An 18,964-nucleotide genomic window follows, 5' to 3' on the forward strand; every position below is an offset into this window, starting at 1 on the left:
CCTCAGATAGTGATTGTGAAAACTTTGGAAGAGCACTAATTAGCTCTATCACAAAGACTATTGAGGAAGATTTACCTATTGCTTCCGTAAAGAAAGAGGTTAAAGCTACTCCATCAAAATTTAAAGAAGTTCTGTCTATGTGGGAAGAGGATCATGTTCTTAAACGACAACGCAATTGTAATTTAGTACTTACTGAGGATAATTGTTGACCAATGGAATTGATTTCAACTTTAAAGGAAGAGTTGAGTAATGTTCAAAATGACTACAACTCCTTGTTCAAATCGGTCAGACTCCTGTCTTTTGGTACTAACAGTCTACATGATATATTAAGTAGGGAGAAAATAAAGAATGATAGGGTCTTGATTTTTCAGAAAGAAACTCGACCTCTAAAACTAGTTCTACTGTTTTTATTCAGGCCTTAGAGAACAAGAGTCAAGACACTATCCCTAAATCTGAAGAGTTCTTAAAGGGTTCTTTGAGTTGAATGGCTAGTTCGTCATAAAAGGTGGGTCTATCACTTCTGTGGAAAACCAAGCTACATTAGATCGTTTTGCTACAAACTAAATGATTTCAGCAAGAAAGGATCGAACATAAGAAACAATATTTATAAAAGAAGTACCCCAAATGCTCGTGCTCCTGGTAAGACTATATGAAGAGTAAAAGAAACTAGCATCCAAGAGAAGTGTAGTGTAGCCTTCACTTCGATTCATATTTGCAATTCTGAAGACTGGTATTTTGACAATGACTGTTCTAGACACATGATGGGAAATTCTCTTCTATTTGCTGAATTAGAAGAGAGTAGGACAGAACAAGTTACTTTTGGAGATGGTGTAAAAGAAAATGTAATGGAAAAGGAAATATCAATCGGACTGGTGCTCCTATTCTCAATGACGTCAAATTAGTTAAAGGTTTGTTCCCTAATTTAATCAGTATTAGTCAGTTCTGTGATCAAGGCTTTATTGTACATTTTTCAAAAGATAAGTGTGAAGTGCTAGATTCAAAGAAACATGCTGTTATGAATGGTACTCGTCTTTCAGATAACTGTTATCATTGAGATAATAATTTCAAAAATCTTAAGTGAAATTTATCTAAATCGAATAAAACTATGCTATGGCATAAACGTTTAAGGCACATGAGTATATCTATAATCTGCAACGATCTGAAGGCTGAAGCTATTCACGAGGTATCTTTGTTAAAACAATCTATTAATAACTTATGTTCTGAATGTTCTGCTGGAAAACAAATAAAAGCATCTGATGTTGTTTAGATAGATATTTCATACTTGAGAGATTGGTTAAAAGTAGACTTCTAAATTAGTTAGAAGATATAACTCCTTACCTTCATGTGAGTCTTATCTTAAAAGGAATAATGACCAAGAGATTTTTTATCAAAAAATGTCTCAGAACCAAAATACCATTAGAACTCGTACATTCAAACCTCTATGGGCCAATAAATGTCAATGTTCAAGGACGATATGAATATTTCATCAATTTTGTTGATGATTATTCAAGTTTTGGTCATATTTACCTATTGCATCACAAGTCTGATTCTCTTGAAAAGTTTAGAGAATATAAGACTGATGTTGAGATTCAATTAGGTAAAATTGTAAAAAGACACTTCGATTAGATCGAGGTGGAGAGTATGTGGACTTAAGATTCCAAAACTATTTGATAGGGCACAGAAATCAGTCACAATTCTCTACAGCTAGTACGTCTAAGCAAGATAGTGTATCTGAAAGAAGAAACTAAGCCTTATTGAACCTGGTTTGCTTTATGATGAGTTATGCTATTTGATCCTCAAGGAAAAAGGAATTTGTATAGACAAATACCAAATTCTTAGAGGAAAACCTCACCATAAATCATCAAACCAAGTAGTAAATTAGTATTAGGATTTCCAAAGACATTATAGATAAATCTAGTTCATCCACTAAAGTAGTTGATAAAACTAGGGAACCATTGTCATACTTGATAAATCTAGTTAGTCACATCCTTCTCAAAAGTTGAGAGTGCCTTGAAGTAGTGAAAGGTTGTTCATTAGTCTAATCGTTACCTGGTTTTATCGAAAACCAAATTGTCATACTTGATGACGGTTTAAGAGGATCCATTGACTTACAAAATAGACAATGAATGATGTAGATTATCTATCTGACGTCTAGAAATGACTAGTTATGCACTTTTAAATAAGAGATTTAGAAATACATAATGTGTTCTAAAGATCCAAAATTGTTTGGAATTACAAGAACTGAATACTAGCCAGTCTCAAGCATTTTATGTAGACAAAATGTTGTCTAGATGTAAAATATAGAATTCCAAAAGAGTTGAATTACCGTTAAGTATATTCTAAAATATTTTAGAAATTTAAAAGACTATGTGCTCGTGTATAGTGCTAAGGATCTGAACCTTATCAGATACATTGATTCTGATTTCCAAAGATTCTAGAAAGTCTATGTTGAAATCAGTATTTACTCTAAATGGAAGAGCAGTAGTGTGAAGAAACATAAGGTTAAAGTACACTATTTTATCTGGGTAACTATGCATCGCAATGACATTGTAGTAACCTCGATACTTGTTGAGCAATTCATGGCTGTTTGGTTTACAAAGTCCTTCATGAGTATATGCCCTAGTTTGTTGTACTCATATGTTTATTGTACTCATATGAGTAATTCTCTCATGGTTAAATTCAACATTATTTTCTCACACTAGGAGTTTTAGTCTAAGTGAGAGTTTGTTGGAATTTATGTCTTAAAACTCGTAGTTTGTAGTTTGAAATTATATTCTGTTCAATAAAGTTGTTATTGAGGACTTATTAGTGAAAATAGAATACTATAATCTTGAATCCAATTAAGTAAGGTCCCGAGGCTATCTAGTGTAGACGTAAACTTTATATAGAGACATAAACGTAGATCCAGTTCGAGTTTCTAGTCAAAACAGTCTATAGTGTATGAATAAGGTTGGGCGTCTTATTCTAGGAACACTATGGATGCGGCCCGCTCTGTAGTTAGTAGAAACGACGTGATCTTGAATCATTCATGTAGAGACATGGGAGTGAGGGCATCCTATGTAAAAAGTTTGAGTAAGACTAGAACTATGAAATAGTCACTTTTTAGTTATAACACCGTTCTATAGAAATTGGCTATTTCGATTATGATGACCTAGGTAACTTAATCTTAATCCTGAGATAACTATGAACTTATGTTCAAACAGTATTATCCTTAGAGTTGCAAGGTGAGGGCAGCTCAACGGTGCTGACATAATAAGCCTTCTATTTTAGTGGTCAGACCGGGTGGATGACTAGGGACATAAGATGTAAGACAGGATTCACACCTACCCGTTTTAGGGTTAATAAATAGGTTGTTCCCTTAAGGATTGAATCCAAGTCTTGAACAAGGGACTCCACCCTCTCATTGGCCCGAGAGGAATTCGATTTATAGGTTGGACCTTAAACCAATTGTTCAATAGTGGATCAATGGAACTGAAGGAACAAGAGGGGTAAAATGGTATTTTGACCCAACTAAGGTTACGAACAACCTGTAAAGGATTAACTTACTGATCATGATTATATCAAATGGACACAAATACATCTATAGTAAAGTGAGTGCAACTATGAGACTTTAGTGGAATGACTCGTTAGTTAACGAATGTTGATTAGCTCGGTCTAAAAGGGTTTAGCTAGTTAATTTCAAATCGTTAAAGCCCATGATTTATAGGTCCATTTGGTTCCCATGCTAGCTCATATGGAATTAACTTTGAACAATATGTTGGAATAATTCGAATTGTTCGAATTAAGTAGAGAGAGAAACCGATGAATACATGTGATATAGTCGGTGATTATAGAGTATTATGTTAAATGTGATTTAAATATTAAAAATATGAATACAAATTTATATTCGAAAGCTCGAAATTGATGGAAATGGTCAAAGTTGTGAAAAGTCAAAATGTTGATTTTTGACTTTAAAAAGTTAAACTTTTATCGGCTAATTCAAATGTGATTTGAATTTCAAAAAAGGAATGTGGATTCATGCTCGGGAGGCTGGAATTAGTAAAGATGGACAAAATGGTAAAAAGTCAAAATATTGACTTTTGACTTGAAAAAGTCAAAGTTTGACTTTGACTTTAATGGGCAAATGACCAAAAGGCCCTTGGATTAAGTTAGTGGAAAAATCCAATATTTTGTTGGATAATCTTCCCACTTTGCAACCTGTGCCAATCATATGTCCCATCTATGGATCTTGAACTTGACAACCATTGGGAAAAAAGGAAACAATTAAGCCAAGATCACACAATTCACCAATGAACACAAGATTAAAGGTTAAGTTTGGGATATAGTAAGTATGAGGAAGACTCTGACTGGGAGTATTAATGGTGCCAATATGAGAGATGTTCATATAGTTGCCATCAACAGTACGGATTGGAGGTAAAGATTTTGCAGGACTAGAAGGTAGTCATAAGAGAAAAGTTAGATGTCATATAATTGCAACAGGCAAAATCAAGAAGCCATCGATTATCTAGTGAGACGGTAAGAGTAGATGAAGATAATGAAATTGACTGATTTAATAAGCTCCGAAGATCACTTATTTGAAGATTAGGGGAGGAGGAATCTGAGATTCCTTACTTCTATAATACTATTTTAACTACTTTAATGGCAGAAATAGAGGCAGCACTCTGTAGTTATATATTTATAAAGCCAAATAGCAGTAGCTATAAGATGATGAAGGAAAATAACACGGAATTAACAACAGAAAACAATAAAACATACCCTCTATCCTCTAAAGACTAGGGCAATCCTCCTCAGCTGCCAAGGGCTTTCTCACCATGAAATTCATAATATTTTTCCTGCCTCCCCTGATCCCTTACCTCTAGTATTTATAGGACAAGCTCCTAAATAAGACAAAAGACATTATCCTGTCGGGCCCACATGCTATTCCACTAACCCACTATCCCATTCTAATTCTTTCTTCCATCCAGGCTGTCCTGTGGGATTACATTCTTGCCCTTTCTTTTATATACATTAATAATAGGAGACCTAACATAATCATCTGAGGCAGTAGCCGCAACAATAGAGAAGGTACCAGGTTTATTAAAGTTCCTTGCTTTTGTAGGATAAGCTAGAGGTTGAGGTGGTCTTATGGGACAATTATTCAAAATATGACCACGCTTATGGCAATACATGCACTCTATTTTTGGACAATCAATAAAATTGACACAAAAGCTTACAATTTTTATAAAATGTGGTTATTGCTCCATTAGATGGATAAGTGCTTGTAAGAACAACATCTGATTGTTTGAAGGGAATGATGCCAAGACGTTTTTCCTCAAATAAAATCTCTTGGATAGTTGCATCCAATGAGAGCAAGGGACTACAATGTAGTAAGGCAGCCCTAATAGATTCATATTTTGGATGGAATCCCATAAGAACCTTAATAAGGCGAAGATGATCTCTGCTAATTTTAGCTTGATCAAGTTGATCGATTTAGATAGGTTGAAGAACTGCCAGATATTCATTAATAGAATGACCAACATCTTGATTAAGATTCACAAGGGTACTATGCAATTGATAGTAATGAACTAATCCGATAAATTTAAAGCGGGTAGACAAAAAATTTCATAACTTTTTAGCATCCTTAAAGGCATCAAATTTTGCATGAATAGCAAAGATAGAATATGCTACCAAGCCAGGTGATAATCTATGATTTTTACTGTCCCATTCTTCGAGGCGTTTGATAAATTTACTACCATCCTCCTTGTTTAGCTTTGTTGGTTTAACGATACCTCAGTAACAACCCATCGTACTTTTCTGCCAATTAAAAAAACTCTTTATTTGATTGGCCTAAGTGAGGTAATTGGTCCCGTCAAGTACTGTACTAATAGATCAAGTAATATAGGTTTTTTCATTTTTTGAAACAAGCTAAAACGTCACAACAAAGAGAACTGGATAGGAGTAGAGAAGACCAAAACGAAGTGGATCTCAGAGCAAACCTAGGGGTAGAGAAGACCGAGACGAAGCGAATCTTAGAGTAGATTAAGAATGAAGTGGATCTCAAAGGGATCTTGGGCAAAAAAGATCGAGATGAAGTATATCTCGAGACAGAGAAGACCGAAATGAAGCGATCCCACTAAAGTTTGTGAGTTGAGCAAGTTCTCAAAGTAGATCTGATTGCAATATCCTAAAGCAAGGTACCACTGAAACGGAGTGAATCTGGGCAAGTGAAGCTAGGGTGGAGCAAATCTAATTGAGTGAAGCCGAAGCGGAGTGGATCTCGGTTGTAAGATCTTGAAGCAAGGTGATGTTGAAGCGGAGCAGATCTAAGCGAGTCTAAGTCTCAAAGCAAGTTGAGTGAAGTTCGTAAGTCACTGGTGTGGTCTAGTACGGATCTCAGTTACAGAGGGTGGTCAGCGATGTCTGACCGGTAAAACTTGGAGAAGATGGAGGAGCGGCGGCTAGGTCATAACTTGTGCTCTAATATCATGTGGTGAATATTTTATTCATTGAATATTCTATATTTTACATGAGAAGTATGAAAATATAAATACACAACCTAATACAAGTAAATAAGGAAAGTGATGTAATTACTCATAATTGTTATATAATTTACATTTTATAAATGAGATTACTAAATTCTCAGGTTGTAATGTCTGCCTCCCATGTTGAGAGCTGGTACCATGGATGAGACAGTAAAAGTATGAGTGAGGAGAGGAAGGTATGTTTGTTAAGAAGAAGAAATTAAGAGAAGTTTGAATGGGGAGTTTTAAGGTTAGCATCATGAGGGCTGGCAATGAGTTAGACGTTGAAGTTGTGAACTTTGTAAGATTTTAGGGTAGACAAGTTGGTCACCTAGAGGGAAGAATGGAAGAGGGACAGGTGTCATGTAACTAGAATGTTAGATTAGAGATGGCGAGATTAAGGAAAGATAAACTAAAGATAAGCCAAAGGAGTGAACATTATCAGGGTCTAGTAGGAGGTGGTGACAAGTTAAGAGCTAAGCGTTGACTAAGGATTTTTAAAGGAAGGTATAAATAGAGGAGACTATTCATTTTAAACGATGGCGAATAAGAGAATGGGGGAGATTGAAGTGTTGCTACAATTAGAGCTTGAATAAGGCGTTAGGTTGTTGCTAAGGAAGAAGAGAAGTTGGGAAGAGAAGTGAAACTAGTGTGAGTTGACCCTTCAAACCAAAATGAGTTTGAAATGATGTTCATACAAAATGTGTTGACATGTTTTGAGCATAATGTTTTTAAATGTGTTTTGAAATATGTTGAAATGTTTTTCTAGGAATTGATGTTTTCAAACCATTGATTTGGTATCCAGAATAAAAAGTTGAACTCTGAATGCATATATTAATGTTGGGCATATATTATGACAATTTGGTATTGCATTTTGACAATATTTCAATATAGTATTTTGAATACTTTATCTTGCAATTTTTCAGATAATACTTGATTTTATTATTACTTCCCCTAGGAATTTTTACTTGTTATAATTTCTGGAGGTGAAATAAAATTTGTAAAGTAAAATTGATCAAACTGTTTGTACAAGGTGCTTGAATTGTTCTTTTAATTGATTTAATTATCAAAGGTTATTCACAGTTGCTAATTTATTTAAAGAATTGTTGTCGTCCAAATCGTGTTTGCAGCATTTTGCAAATGATTGCAACGATTACTAAATTGTTGCATGCGAACTAAAAAAGTTGCTAAAATGTTGCATTTTATGTAATTTTAATTGCTACAATATAGGTACCTATTGCAAAGGTCGTGAAAATAGATTCCAGTGACTGTTAAAACCTCTACAATAATAGAGGCTTTCAACACAAGATCTGTCAACGGTTTCTAAACTGCTGCGACAAATCTCCCAACGATTAAAAACTGTTGCAATAACACATAAAGACTACTACCACAGACTCTAAATCTTATAGTGCGTTGAGTTCTGTATATCTTAGCAGAATTGACACCGTGAGATGTATTTGCCACGACAAACTGAATGTGTTGAGTCGTTGTCCAAATTTAGGACCTAGGTGCGTTAAGCTGTGTCTGACCAAGGGTTTACTGATACAAATTCGAGGAGGTTTTTGACATATGGTGCCTTTTGTGAAAAGCTCATTATCAGATGAGTGCTCGAGTAGAAAATGGATTTCAAGCGCTTCTTTAAGCTTTATGTGATGGATTTTCAAATTGTGATTATTGTTGAAAAATTATTTATGTTTACAAACCTTCTATTTTCTTTAAATTCTTTAACTCTCGTCACTCATTAAGCTTATGAACTCATGTTTTCGAAAATTATTTTTGTTCTTCCCTTCTGTAGCAAAAGTTCCATGCTCCCTACAAAAGTTGTCGTTTGCCCTTGCCGCGTGAAGTTCTTGCTTGTTAGGTTCATCACATAGTTCTTTGTATTGTATGTTGGAAGTCATAGTCAGTTTGCAAAAGTGTAGGATTCTTCTTGTGTTTAAATGTTGCTTGTGTTAGCTCACCAAGTTCTACTAAACAATTAAAGTCAATAAATGTTTATGTTTTTGTTTCAATATTATTTCTTTTTGTATTTATACTAAGCGTTTAACCTAAATTTTAAAGGAAGCAGCTAAACATGGGTGAGTAGACAATAAGTTGGGAACTGTGTTGTAATTATGGAAGTTGTATCCATAGCATCGATTATCATCCCACCAAGGGATGTTGGCACTTCTCTTATCTGTCACATAATCTCTTGGTTTAGGTAATTGAATCGAGAGAGAGTGTGACACGTGCATTCTTGTTTTCCACTTATAAGAGTTTTCTTTTCCCTCTCAACATATTGTTCGAAAATTACTAAGAGTTTGCTTCATAGGAAACCTGACAAAATGAACTTAGTTTATGACAGTGTATTTCTAATTTTTTTTCTATTTTTATTTAATGTTTTCATGCATTTAAAAATTTAAAATTTAAATTTTAGATATATTAAAAACATAAAAATGTTGTTTTAAGGATTTGTATTGTTTGGATTTTAGAATTTAAAAGTAATTTATATGTAATCAAGTTTGTCTTCTAAAGACAATTGAACTTAGACCAAACATGTCCAAAACTTAAGAAAAAAAAACATAATATACTTGTAATTTAACAATTTCAAGTTTTTTGTTTTAGATGGAACACCGGGCGTATCTAATATTTATTTATTGGATGAAACTTTGAATATAACATAAATGGAATACACTAACACCTTGATTACACCTCAATTGGAAACAAATACACTTAATGTATAATATTCATAAGTAATATGATGTAACAAAGCTTAGATATGAAAATAAATAAAACTTGAAAACACCTAAAAGAAAATATGTATACTCAAGTTGTAATTGAGGCATACTTTATGATAAGCTTTGTCTTAAAGTCACTCTGCACAAGCTTGTAATCAGCCAACAACGATCGTCTTTGTAAGATACAACGATTGAATTTGGTTGAACTGCAATCTGGGGCTTACATTGAACTGGGTTGATCCATTCACTATAAGAAATTGGATAGATCACCCCAAGTCGAGCCACTTGATAATTTCTTCTTTACAACTTTCTTCATCACGAGGTTCAATCTCCTCTAGTATTGAATAACGCCAACTTACCCTTCTTCTAGCCTGATTTTGTGCATGCAATAAGATGACCTAATTCCTTGAATGTCCGATGGGGTTCATATCCTATCACATTCTTGTGGTGTTTCAACATCTTCATTAACACCTTCTCTTCTTCAAAATTCAAGTGGACAAAGATAATGACAAGCAGAGTGCCATTCTCCCTCAAGTATGCAGATTTCAAGTGGTTGGGCAATGGCTTGAGTTCTATTTCTGGTGGTTCTTCAATCGATGACTTTACTTTCTTATCGCCTTTAGTTTACAGATCCAAAGACTCAAAGTTCCTTGCGTCAATCACGTCGTTCACTTCTTCGATAACTCCTTCAGGAAACTCATCTTGTTTTAACATAGACACATTTATCACACTCATTTATCTTAAATCCATTTGATAACATAGTGTGATCAAACTTTTTGGATGCTTGTTTCAACTCATATCTCAACTGGTGGTCCCCCGATGGTTTCTTTCCTTTGCTCCGTATTGGTCATAAGTCTTTCGATCTTCGGGGCTCGTACTCCGAGGACTTCAACCCACACTCCTGGCATACTCCCTGACACGTTTTCCAAAGGTATAGGTCGGGAAGCGAGCTCGTTGGAGGGAGAACTGTGGTGCGATCCAAAACAGTCCAAAAAATGGCCAATGCTTCCAACGAGTGGCGAACGCTCGTCCAGTGTCAAAAACCACTGGAAATGCACTTGCAGCGAAGGAAACGGGTTGAGCTCGAGGACTTCTGGTGCTCGTCCCAAGAAAACACGAGCGAGAATGCCCCGGACTCAGTTTTTTCGTCCTGGGGTAAAAAGCGGTCCCCCGACGGTTTCTTCCCTTTGCTCCGTATTGGTCATAAGTCTTTCGATCTCCGACGGTCATAAGTCTTTTAGACCAAACTTTTTATGTCATTTGTAAAGTTGCTAATGTAATTAACATCCTTATAGATGTAACCGTCGTCATTGAAGAATTTGTATTGAAGAAATCTAACCTTTCTTTTTGGTGAAAGCCTTTAACTACTAAGCGGGCTTTGTACTTATCAATAGTGTCGTCAGCATTTAGTTTTCTCTTAAAAATCCATTTACTCGTAATTGATTTACTTTCAAATGTCCTAAAGACGTAGCTTTCTTACCTCTTTTACTTCTTCTAAGTTTAGATTTAGTTTTTTACTGTCTTGACCTTTCGAAGAGCTAACCTCATTAATTTTTTTAGGAACCAATAATTTTGTGGCCTTCCTTCTTTAAAGGAAATATATCCTCAAAGAGTTTAGCTTCAATGGATTCCATTATGATATTATTATTATTAGATATTTCTTATTTAATCACTATAAATCTATAGGCAACACTATGCATTGCATAGCCTATAAAAATACCAAAACGCTTGATCGAGTCCTTGCCTCGAGCTTAGCATAACGTACGTTATTGGTCGCGTGACATAGCTCTGTGCCTCACTCCTTGCATGCATCTGGACTTCCTCGCACACATGGCCCACCGCATGGCCTGGGAGCGTACCTCATGCCTTCTGGCTGTGCGTTGGCCATGTCGCATGCATGATTCTAGCCCAGATATCCTTTTACCTTTAAAACACGCGCATGCATGGAGCCCTGCAATCTGATAGTTCGGCTACCTTCAACCTTATCCAGAAAACTACGAATTTTTTAGATAACCTCTTTCAACTTCAAGCATTCATAACTTTTAATCTAGCCTTTAAAATGAAAAAGTTCCTTCTTCAAACTTGCTTAGAGTTGTCTTAGAATTTTGTTTCTGCTTAGAAACCTTCAAATTCTAACCTTCCCTTCTTCTTTGAAATTGATCAACACCTTCTTCACTTCTTCTTTGTCTGGCAACCTCATCTTATCAAATAGACTATTTTAGTGAACTTTTGTAACTAGTTTAAGAGAAAATGCACAGAGAATTGAGAGCACTCCTCAATTGAACTAACCTTAATATAAAGCTCTCTACATGGCAACTTTGCTACCTCCTGCTTGCCGCAATCTCAAATTTTGCATGTTGTGGACACTTTTCCTCCACTCAAAAGTTTGCCTTGAATGCCTAAGAGTCTTCTAAAAATGTCTAATAACTTAGTTTCTCTCCCAAAGCCTCCTAATAAAACCATGTCGCCTAACTAACCTTACAAGCCTCCTCGCATGCTCTTAGCCGCATGAATCACCATGCATGCTCTTTTGTTGGCTTGCCATAGTGCCTAGCTTGGCACTTTAGAGGTTCTCATCACCTAGCTCCTCTTGGCATGTCTCAATGCCCAACATACTGGCCTTTAACGCCTTAGCCTTTTCACATAGGTGTTTTTTAGCTGCTTAAGACATGCTCTTAGAGGTTCTTCAAATTCTTTGGCCACCAAACAAAGTTAAAAAAAGTCAAGTCTTTCAATACTTAGCCAAAAACCACTTAGTCTTCCTTTCTTTCCTTCACATGGCCGCCTACCTCTCAACACCTTAACACTTAATCTATTCTTCAACCCTTCCTTCAACAAGGCAAACTATGCAACACAAAACAACACTTCAACATTAAACTTTGGCTTTCCTTTTAACTTAGAAATCATTAAGAAAGGTTAGATTTAATTAGGGTTTACATAGAAACAACAAAAAGCATGAGGGGATACCCTACTAATTACCTTGTCAATGCTTGGTTTGTAGTCCGATACACTGACAATTTCAATAATAGCCCCAAACACCTCCTTAACCTATTCAAAAACCATGTTCAAGTCTCTTTTGTTTCACTATCAATGATGGAAAATGCACTAGAAATATTTAACCATTCCCATCCACCGAATTCTCGCTTAGCATGACACCTTTAAACTTACCCTGTAAGTTTGTATTATCAGCAACCAAGATCTACCTTAAGTAGTTTAAGAAGTCTCATATTGATGGATCCTAAGCCATGACGATGTACTTGAAGTATCAATCGTCTTTAAACAACAATTTGTAAACGGTACCAAGTTTCGTTATCTTCAAAGCTTCTCTATAAGCATGCAGCTAGCCAAATGACTCCTTTGGCCTACTTCAAACCATTACTAAAATATCTTCTATAGATCTCCAAGCTTTTGTGTAACTTATATTAAAATCATAATTCTCTTGTATATATTGCATGATGTCTCTCGGCCTATACATTGGACTTGTTAGATTTTATGTCCTAAAACTTGTATATAGGTAAATGTAAATGTAATTCATTTACCGTTATTAATAGAGTGTTATTATCATAATTTCAATAAGTGTTATTGATTATTTTATTAGTTTTGTTTTAATAACCTAAATCAATAAACTAACATCCTAAGCTCTCTTATAAGTCTTGAACTGTATGTCAAGACATACATGAATCAATATTCAAGGTACAACTTAAAGGTCTATAATATAAAGATAAGATTAGGTACTTTAGCCAAGTATCACTATGAATACAACTTGTTTTGTATTTGAAAGAAATGCAAGGATCCAACACATTTTGTGTAGGTGAAATGCAAGTGGAGGCATCCTATGCAATGAGTTTGCATAAGATTGGACCACGCAATAATAACCACTATCTATTAACTAGTTAGGTTTCTATTTCAATATAATGACCTAGGCAACTTAGTCTTATTCTTGAATATATTATGAATTCATATTCAGAGAGGTTATCCTTTGAATTGTATGGGTGAAAGTGGTCAGATTGTGACTAAATAAACCTAGCATTTTGAAGAAAATACCAAGTGGGGAGTTGAGAACATAATCTCACAAGATGGAATCACTTCTTCCTGACTTTAGGTATATAGATGAATGTTCCCTTAAATAATGGTGTCTTCGAAACTTGAACGGAGGGTCTTACCCTCTCTAGCACGAGAGAGGTCTCTCTTTATTGGTTAAATTATAAACAAATTGTTGATAAAAGGAGCACTAGTATTAAGTACTAAGAAATAATCTATGGTAAAGCGATATAATTTAACCTAACTAGTGTTATGGACACTTGTGAAGGACTAACTTGCTGTTATTGGTCTTTATCCGTGGTCACAAAAAATATATCTACTATGAGAAGAGTTTAGTTGCGAGCTTTAGTGGCGTGTACACACAGTTAACGAATATTAATTAAATGTGGTAAATGAGCTTAGCTAATTAATCATATATTGCTATAGCTTCTAATCTGTAAACCCATTAAAACCCCTTCTTAGCTTATAAAGAGTAACGAGGTTAAAAATTTTGGATAAAATTGAAATGTTCCAATTCAGTTAGGAAATAATATAATGTATGGTGATACATTATAATATAAAGTTTATATTTAATTAATTTATAATATAAATTTGATTTTGAATTTGATTCGAAATTAGTTTACGAGAGAATAAAATATTTGATTAAGTTCAAATTAATTTAATATGAATTGGATTTATATTAAAACTATAAATTATGGGAGAAATATTTATTTGAATATGATCTACATATGGATTATATTAAATATAATATAGTTTATTTAATATTTAATTAATAAGAGAATTAATGAATCTTTTAATCACTAGAAGAAATCTGACATTTAATGTCTGTTTAAAACCGACATTAAAGGGCTTTAATGTCACTTGACAACCGACATCTTTGCGAGTGTTATTAAAGGCCTTTAATGTCAGTTTGGCTTTAATGTCGGTTTAAAAACGACATTAAAGACCTCTTTAATGTCGGTTTAAAAACGACATTAAAGGCCTTTAATGTCGGTTTAAAAACGACATTAAAGGCCTTTAATGTCAGTTAACTGACATTAAAGGCTTGTTTTTGTCCATTTTTAGAAATTTATATTTATTTAATTGTTGTTTTATTGTCCATTTTTTATAAACCAACATTGAATCCATATAGATAAATATTTTTTTCTCGCTCCAACAAATCAATAAAATTAATATTATTTTAGAAACAATAATATTTATCTTTAACATTTGTATACACAAAATGAAAACTTAATATTGTGTTTATATATACATTCTATAATAGTACATGAAACAAGATCCTAAAACAAGACTTAAATAAGAAATCCTAAACGTCTTCTCAGTCTTCAACCTTCAACGATTGTCTGGCTATCTACACAATCGCTTAGCTTTCAATCTGATGACTTCAATCATTCTACAAGCAATATCAAAATAAACCATTTAATCTTTACAATTCTAATAAGGTAACTTTGAAAAAAAAATGTTGGATCCTAGCAATTTCAAGGCACTAAATATTTCAATGGTTAGAGCTAACCTTCCCTATGTTCACGAGTTAATATTATAGTTCACAAAAGCACAAATGAGTAAACAACAATCTCAATACATACTTGGTTCAACTATTTTGCAAATCGAGCGATGCCACAATGATTATATGCCTGTACAATTCACTAACAAGTAAAGAACTTGTGAAGAGCTCTAATAAATGCTTCAACTTCAGTGAAATATCTTGTTCAATAAGGAAGCAATCTTGAAGTATGTATCACAGAAATATTGAAATGACAGTTCAATAAAGGGAGCAAATGTCACTTGTCATCGTTTATATTAAAAAGAAGTGAACTACATCACAACCTTGGTTTTCCAAACATCTATGTGCAATTACTTGGTACATAAGTGATTTAATGAGCTCATACGCATGTTAAGAATAAAAGAGAGACATTCCATCGGAAGAGCAACTAATATATGCCTCTATAGAAGGTTCATCATTGCTCAGAAGTGATGGAAACAAAGTACACAAACACATGAAGTCCTTAACAAATACTACTTAATAGCGAATTGCATAATTATGCAAGTGTTATAAGAAGAAAGTGTTCTAACCTTTAAAACAGAAGTTCCTTAAGTATGTTGGGCAACCTACAAAAATGGAATAATCTGCATAAAATACATAAGTCATTAAATGGGGTCAAATATATTGAAGGTGACAGACAAATTAACCCATGATTTTGGAATAAAGTTGTATAACAACTAATACAAATATAGCACTCAGCATAAAAGTAACAAGAAGGCTTCAAGCACACCTGCTTTTTTTTTTTTTTTTTTTTTTGCATACAAAGACACATGTTCATACAAAGGGGACTGGTTTTTTTTTTTAAACCTAATATTTTCAAGTTTCAAGTCTTTCATGCTAACAAAAAGATGGCACTTTCACTGACATTAAAGGTCACGTTTCTCCAACATTGGAATGCAAAACTATATCATATGTTGAAGGAAAAAAAGTACTACAGACCAACATTTACGGCAAAAATCAAATGTAAATATTGAGAATGCTTATTGATTAGAATGTTTTAAAGTTTAATTAGAGTGGTTGAATTTGAACCAAGAGAAAATACTTAACCAATTAATTCTTCTCTTCTCATAACAAGCTGTGAAGAGAAAACTAACTTAGACACTACTATTCAAAAAGTTAAGTTACATATTCATGTGCATTTTATAATTGTATCTATGTATCTACTGAGCAAATTTTCATCTATGTTCCATTGCTCCTAAACTTTGATCTATACTATTTTTGGTCCTTGCAATTTTGATGGAATGTTGACTTGGCACTCAACTTCATAAAATTGGAATGAGGTGTCTTGATTGAATAGATAACAAATTTTGATAAATGAACACAAAAGAACAATTACACTATTTTCCTAGTTTTAAACCACAATACTCAACCACAAATCCAACAACCTATGCCATCGACCACCCCAAGTCTAGTGCAGACCTAATAATAATTAATCATTCATTTGTAGTTTGTCCACCTAAATGTCCTTTCACATCACACATTATTCAAAATTCTAGGTGAGCAGGGACTAAAAAAGAAAAAATGTTCAAAATAAACGACCAATAACTCAAGAGCGAAGCAATGGCTGAATATCCAACTTCAGCATTTCCTATTCATCAAAGACTCTGCTACATGCACGACAGAAAAGAATTACCAAATTGGATCAATAACTAATTTCGAAGTTTACTTCAGATGGCTCTCATTCACTCATGAATTTCATTAAGGAAAATATCAGTAACACAAGAAAATATAAATAATTTCACACCAAGGACACCTGCAGAAACTTACATTCTCATTCACTCATGAATCTTCAAAGTCTTCAACCTTCAAAGATCATTTAGCTTTCTACTTGATCGCCTGACTATCTACACGATCCCTTAGCTTCGCATAATGGTGTTTAGCCTGAAAATTTTTAAATTGAGAAATTGAGAAACATGGTAAGATAAATTTTTTTGTGTAATACCTTCAATTCCAAGAAGTTGACTGAAGGTTGAACTTGAACCATCAATTTCCTACATATTATTTGGTGCTTGTGATTTTCTTGATTTTGACATTCAGCCAAATGTACAACCAAATCAATACCATAAAAAAGAACACAATATTAAAACTGAAACTACTTTAAAATTTAGAAAATCACCGATTATTAAAATCAAGTATCTCTAATGTCATTTAAAAAAGAAATGTAACTAAACTACCTTTGGTTATTGAAATATACAAAAAGCAAGTACATACACTAAGTTAAAAAGCAAGTACATACAAGCGCTAGGGAGATTCTAGTAATAATGAAACTGAGATTGTTGAGGTTTCTAATTGAAGGAAAATCACCAGTTTTGTATTTATCTCAGATAATTTTTTTTACACAAATCTTTCCAATGTTTCTTTTATTGTAGTACAAGCGGCTGCAATCGAGGCTTTGTTAAAAATATAAGTAGTAATGGACCCTATTTAAAAAATGACTATATTAACATGGGGTATCATATGAAGATGGACATAAAAAATGAAAAGCAACTGGCAGGAAAAATGTGGTTTTGTAAGGAGGGCTGTCCTAGACCTTCTGTGCACCTAATGGCATGATAGCATCACAAGCATCGATGAACCCTTTTTTCTTTCCTAACAACCTCTCTTCTATTCCACTTAGTAACCAAGAGAACTAAATTCAAACTCCTTACAGCAACATGAATAACAGTACCTAAAAATATTAAAAAAAAAACCAAAAATTTCTAATGGCTACAAACTGAAAAAGAATGAATCTGATTTGAGACGAATATGAATCCCCAGATACACTTTCATCTTCAACATTTTTTTTTTTTGCATAAAGTTTCAGGTTTAAAATAGCAAGAAAAATTTTCAACCCCTCATTAAAGGTATCAACTTACAACACACAAAACCATTGTTGTTGAGTAAAGTCAAGTCCCCCTAATAGGATTGAATGCATTTGTGAATCATGGATGACTCTCTTAGAGCAACCATCAAAAGTTCATTTGAAAAATAAATAACAAATAACTAACACATTAAAAATTGAGAAGAACATGAAAAGTGAATAAAAACTAACAAATTAGAAACAACTACAACAATCACAAAGCAAATGAGGAAGAATCAACATTTCAGAAACAATTTACAAAAAGGCAAAACCAAGAGACAAACAACATATGAGTTCAAATGCAACACTAGATAAAAGAAAAATCAAATTTTCTTCAAAATAAAGGTATAAGGAGATACCCTTTTCAAGGTTCTTCACATTTTTTGAAGAAAGAGTGATCCTAATCTCGTGGATTTGCTCTTGTGTTTCCTCCAAACTAGGCTTTATAGGCTTCATTACTGCATACACCATGTTTGCTTACTTACTACCTGAAAACAAAAATTTTCAAAACTAAGAGATTCAAGTCCAAAAGTAGAAGCACGGTAAGCACTATGTGAAGGCAGAACAAAAGTGATGGAGAAAAATTCCAAAACTAAGAGATTCAAATGCACTGGTATTTATGGATTTTTTGGTATTAATATCAGTGGATTTAGAGGCCCAAAATGCTAATAGATAGATTGGTCCAAATTCGAAGGGATTTTTTGTATTAAACTTACCTCTTGCAGCAAAACCATGGATGAGCAAATTGAGTACCCAAAGGTGATCATAGGTAACGTCTTTTCTTCATATTGATTTCTTTTCAAATCCTGAACTACTAAAGTAGCATCGATCATCCATAAGAACTACATTACAACAAAGGGTTACCTTCTGCAGAATAAGCTTATACTCCACAAGTTCATTGTAGGAACACTGTAACTTCGCATTATTTGCATTTATCTCAACTAGTTCTGTCTCAAGCTCACCAACTTTAACCTATAATGCAATAAAAGAGAGAACGGTCAAGACATGAACCACCATAAAAAATTGACAGGAGTTTTGCCTAATTTGCAGTCTCTGTAAGTAATATATTAACAAACAAAAATCCATAAACACAACAAAAATAAAATTTGGATCAGAATCTCTTTTATCCATTGAGAACTAGGTCTTTCCCATCCTAATTTCTATAAAACTCCATAATCGAAACCAGAGTCTTCCCCTTAAAATTCTGAATCGTCACCTTCCTCTTGCTTGATAACTGAGCCAAATAACACCAAATTTTCAAATTTCATAAAAAACATAATAGCAAAAAGAAAATACAATCACAAGCTACTGGAAACGAGAAGAG

The sequence above is a fragment of the Cucumis melo genome, chromosome 2, assembly GCF_025177605.1.
Source record: "Cucumis melo cultivar AY chromosome 2, USDA_Cmelo_AY_1.0, whole genome shotgun sequence".
Lineage (NCBI taxonomy): Eukaryota > Viridiplantae > Streptophyta > Magnoliopsida > Cucurbitales > Cucurbitaceae > Cucumis > Cucumis melo.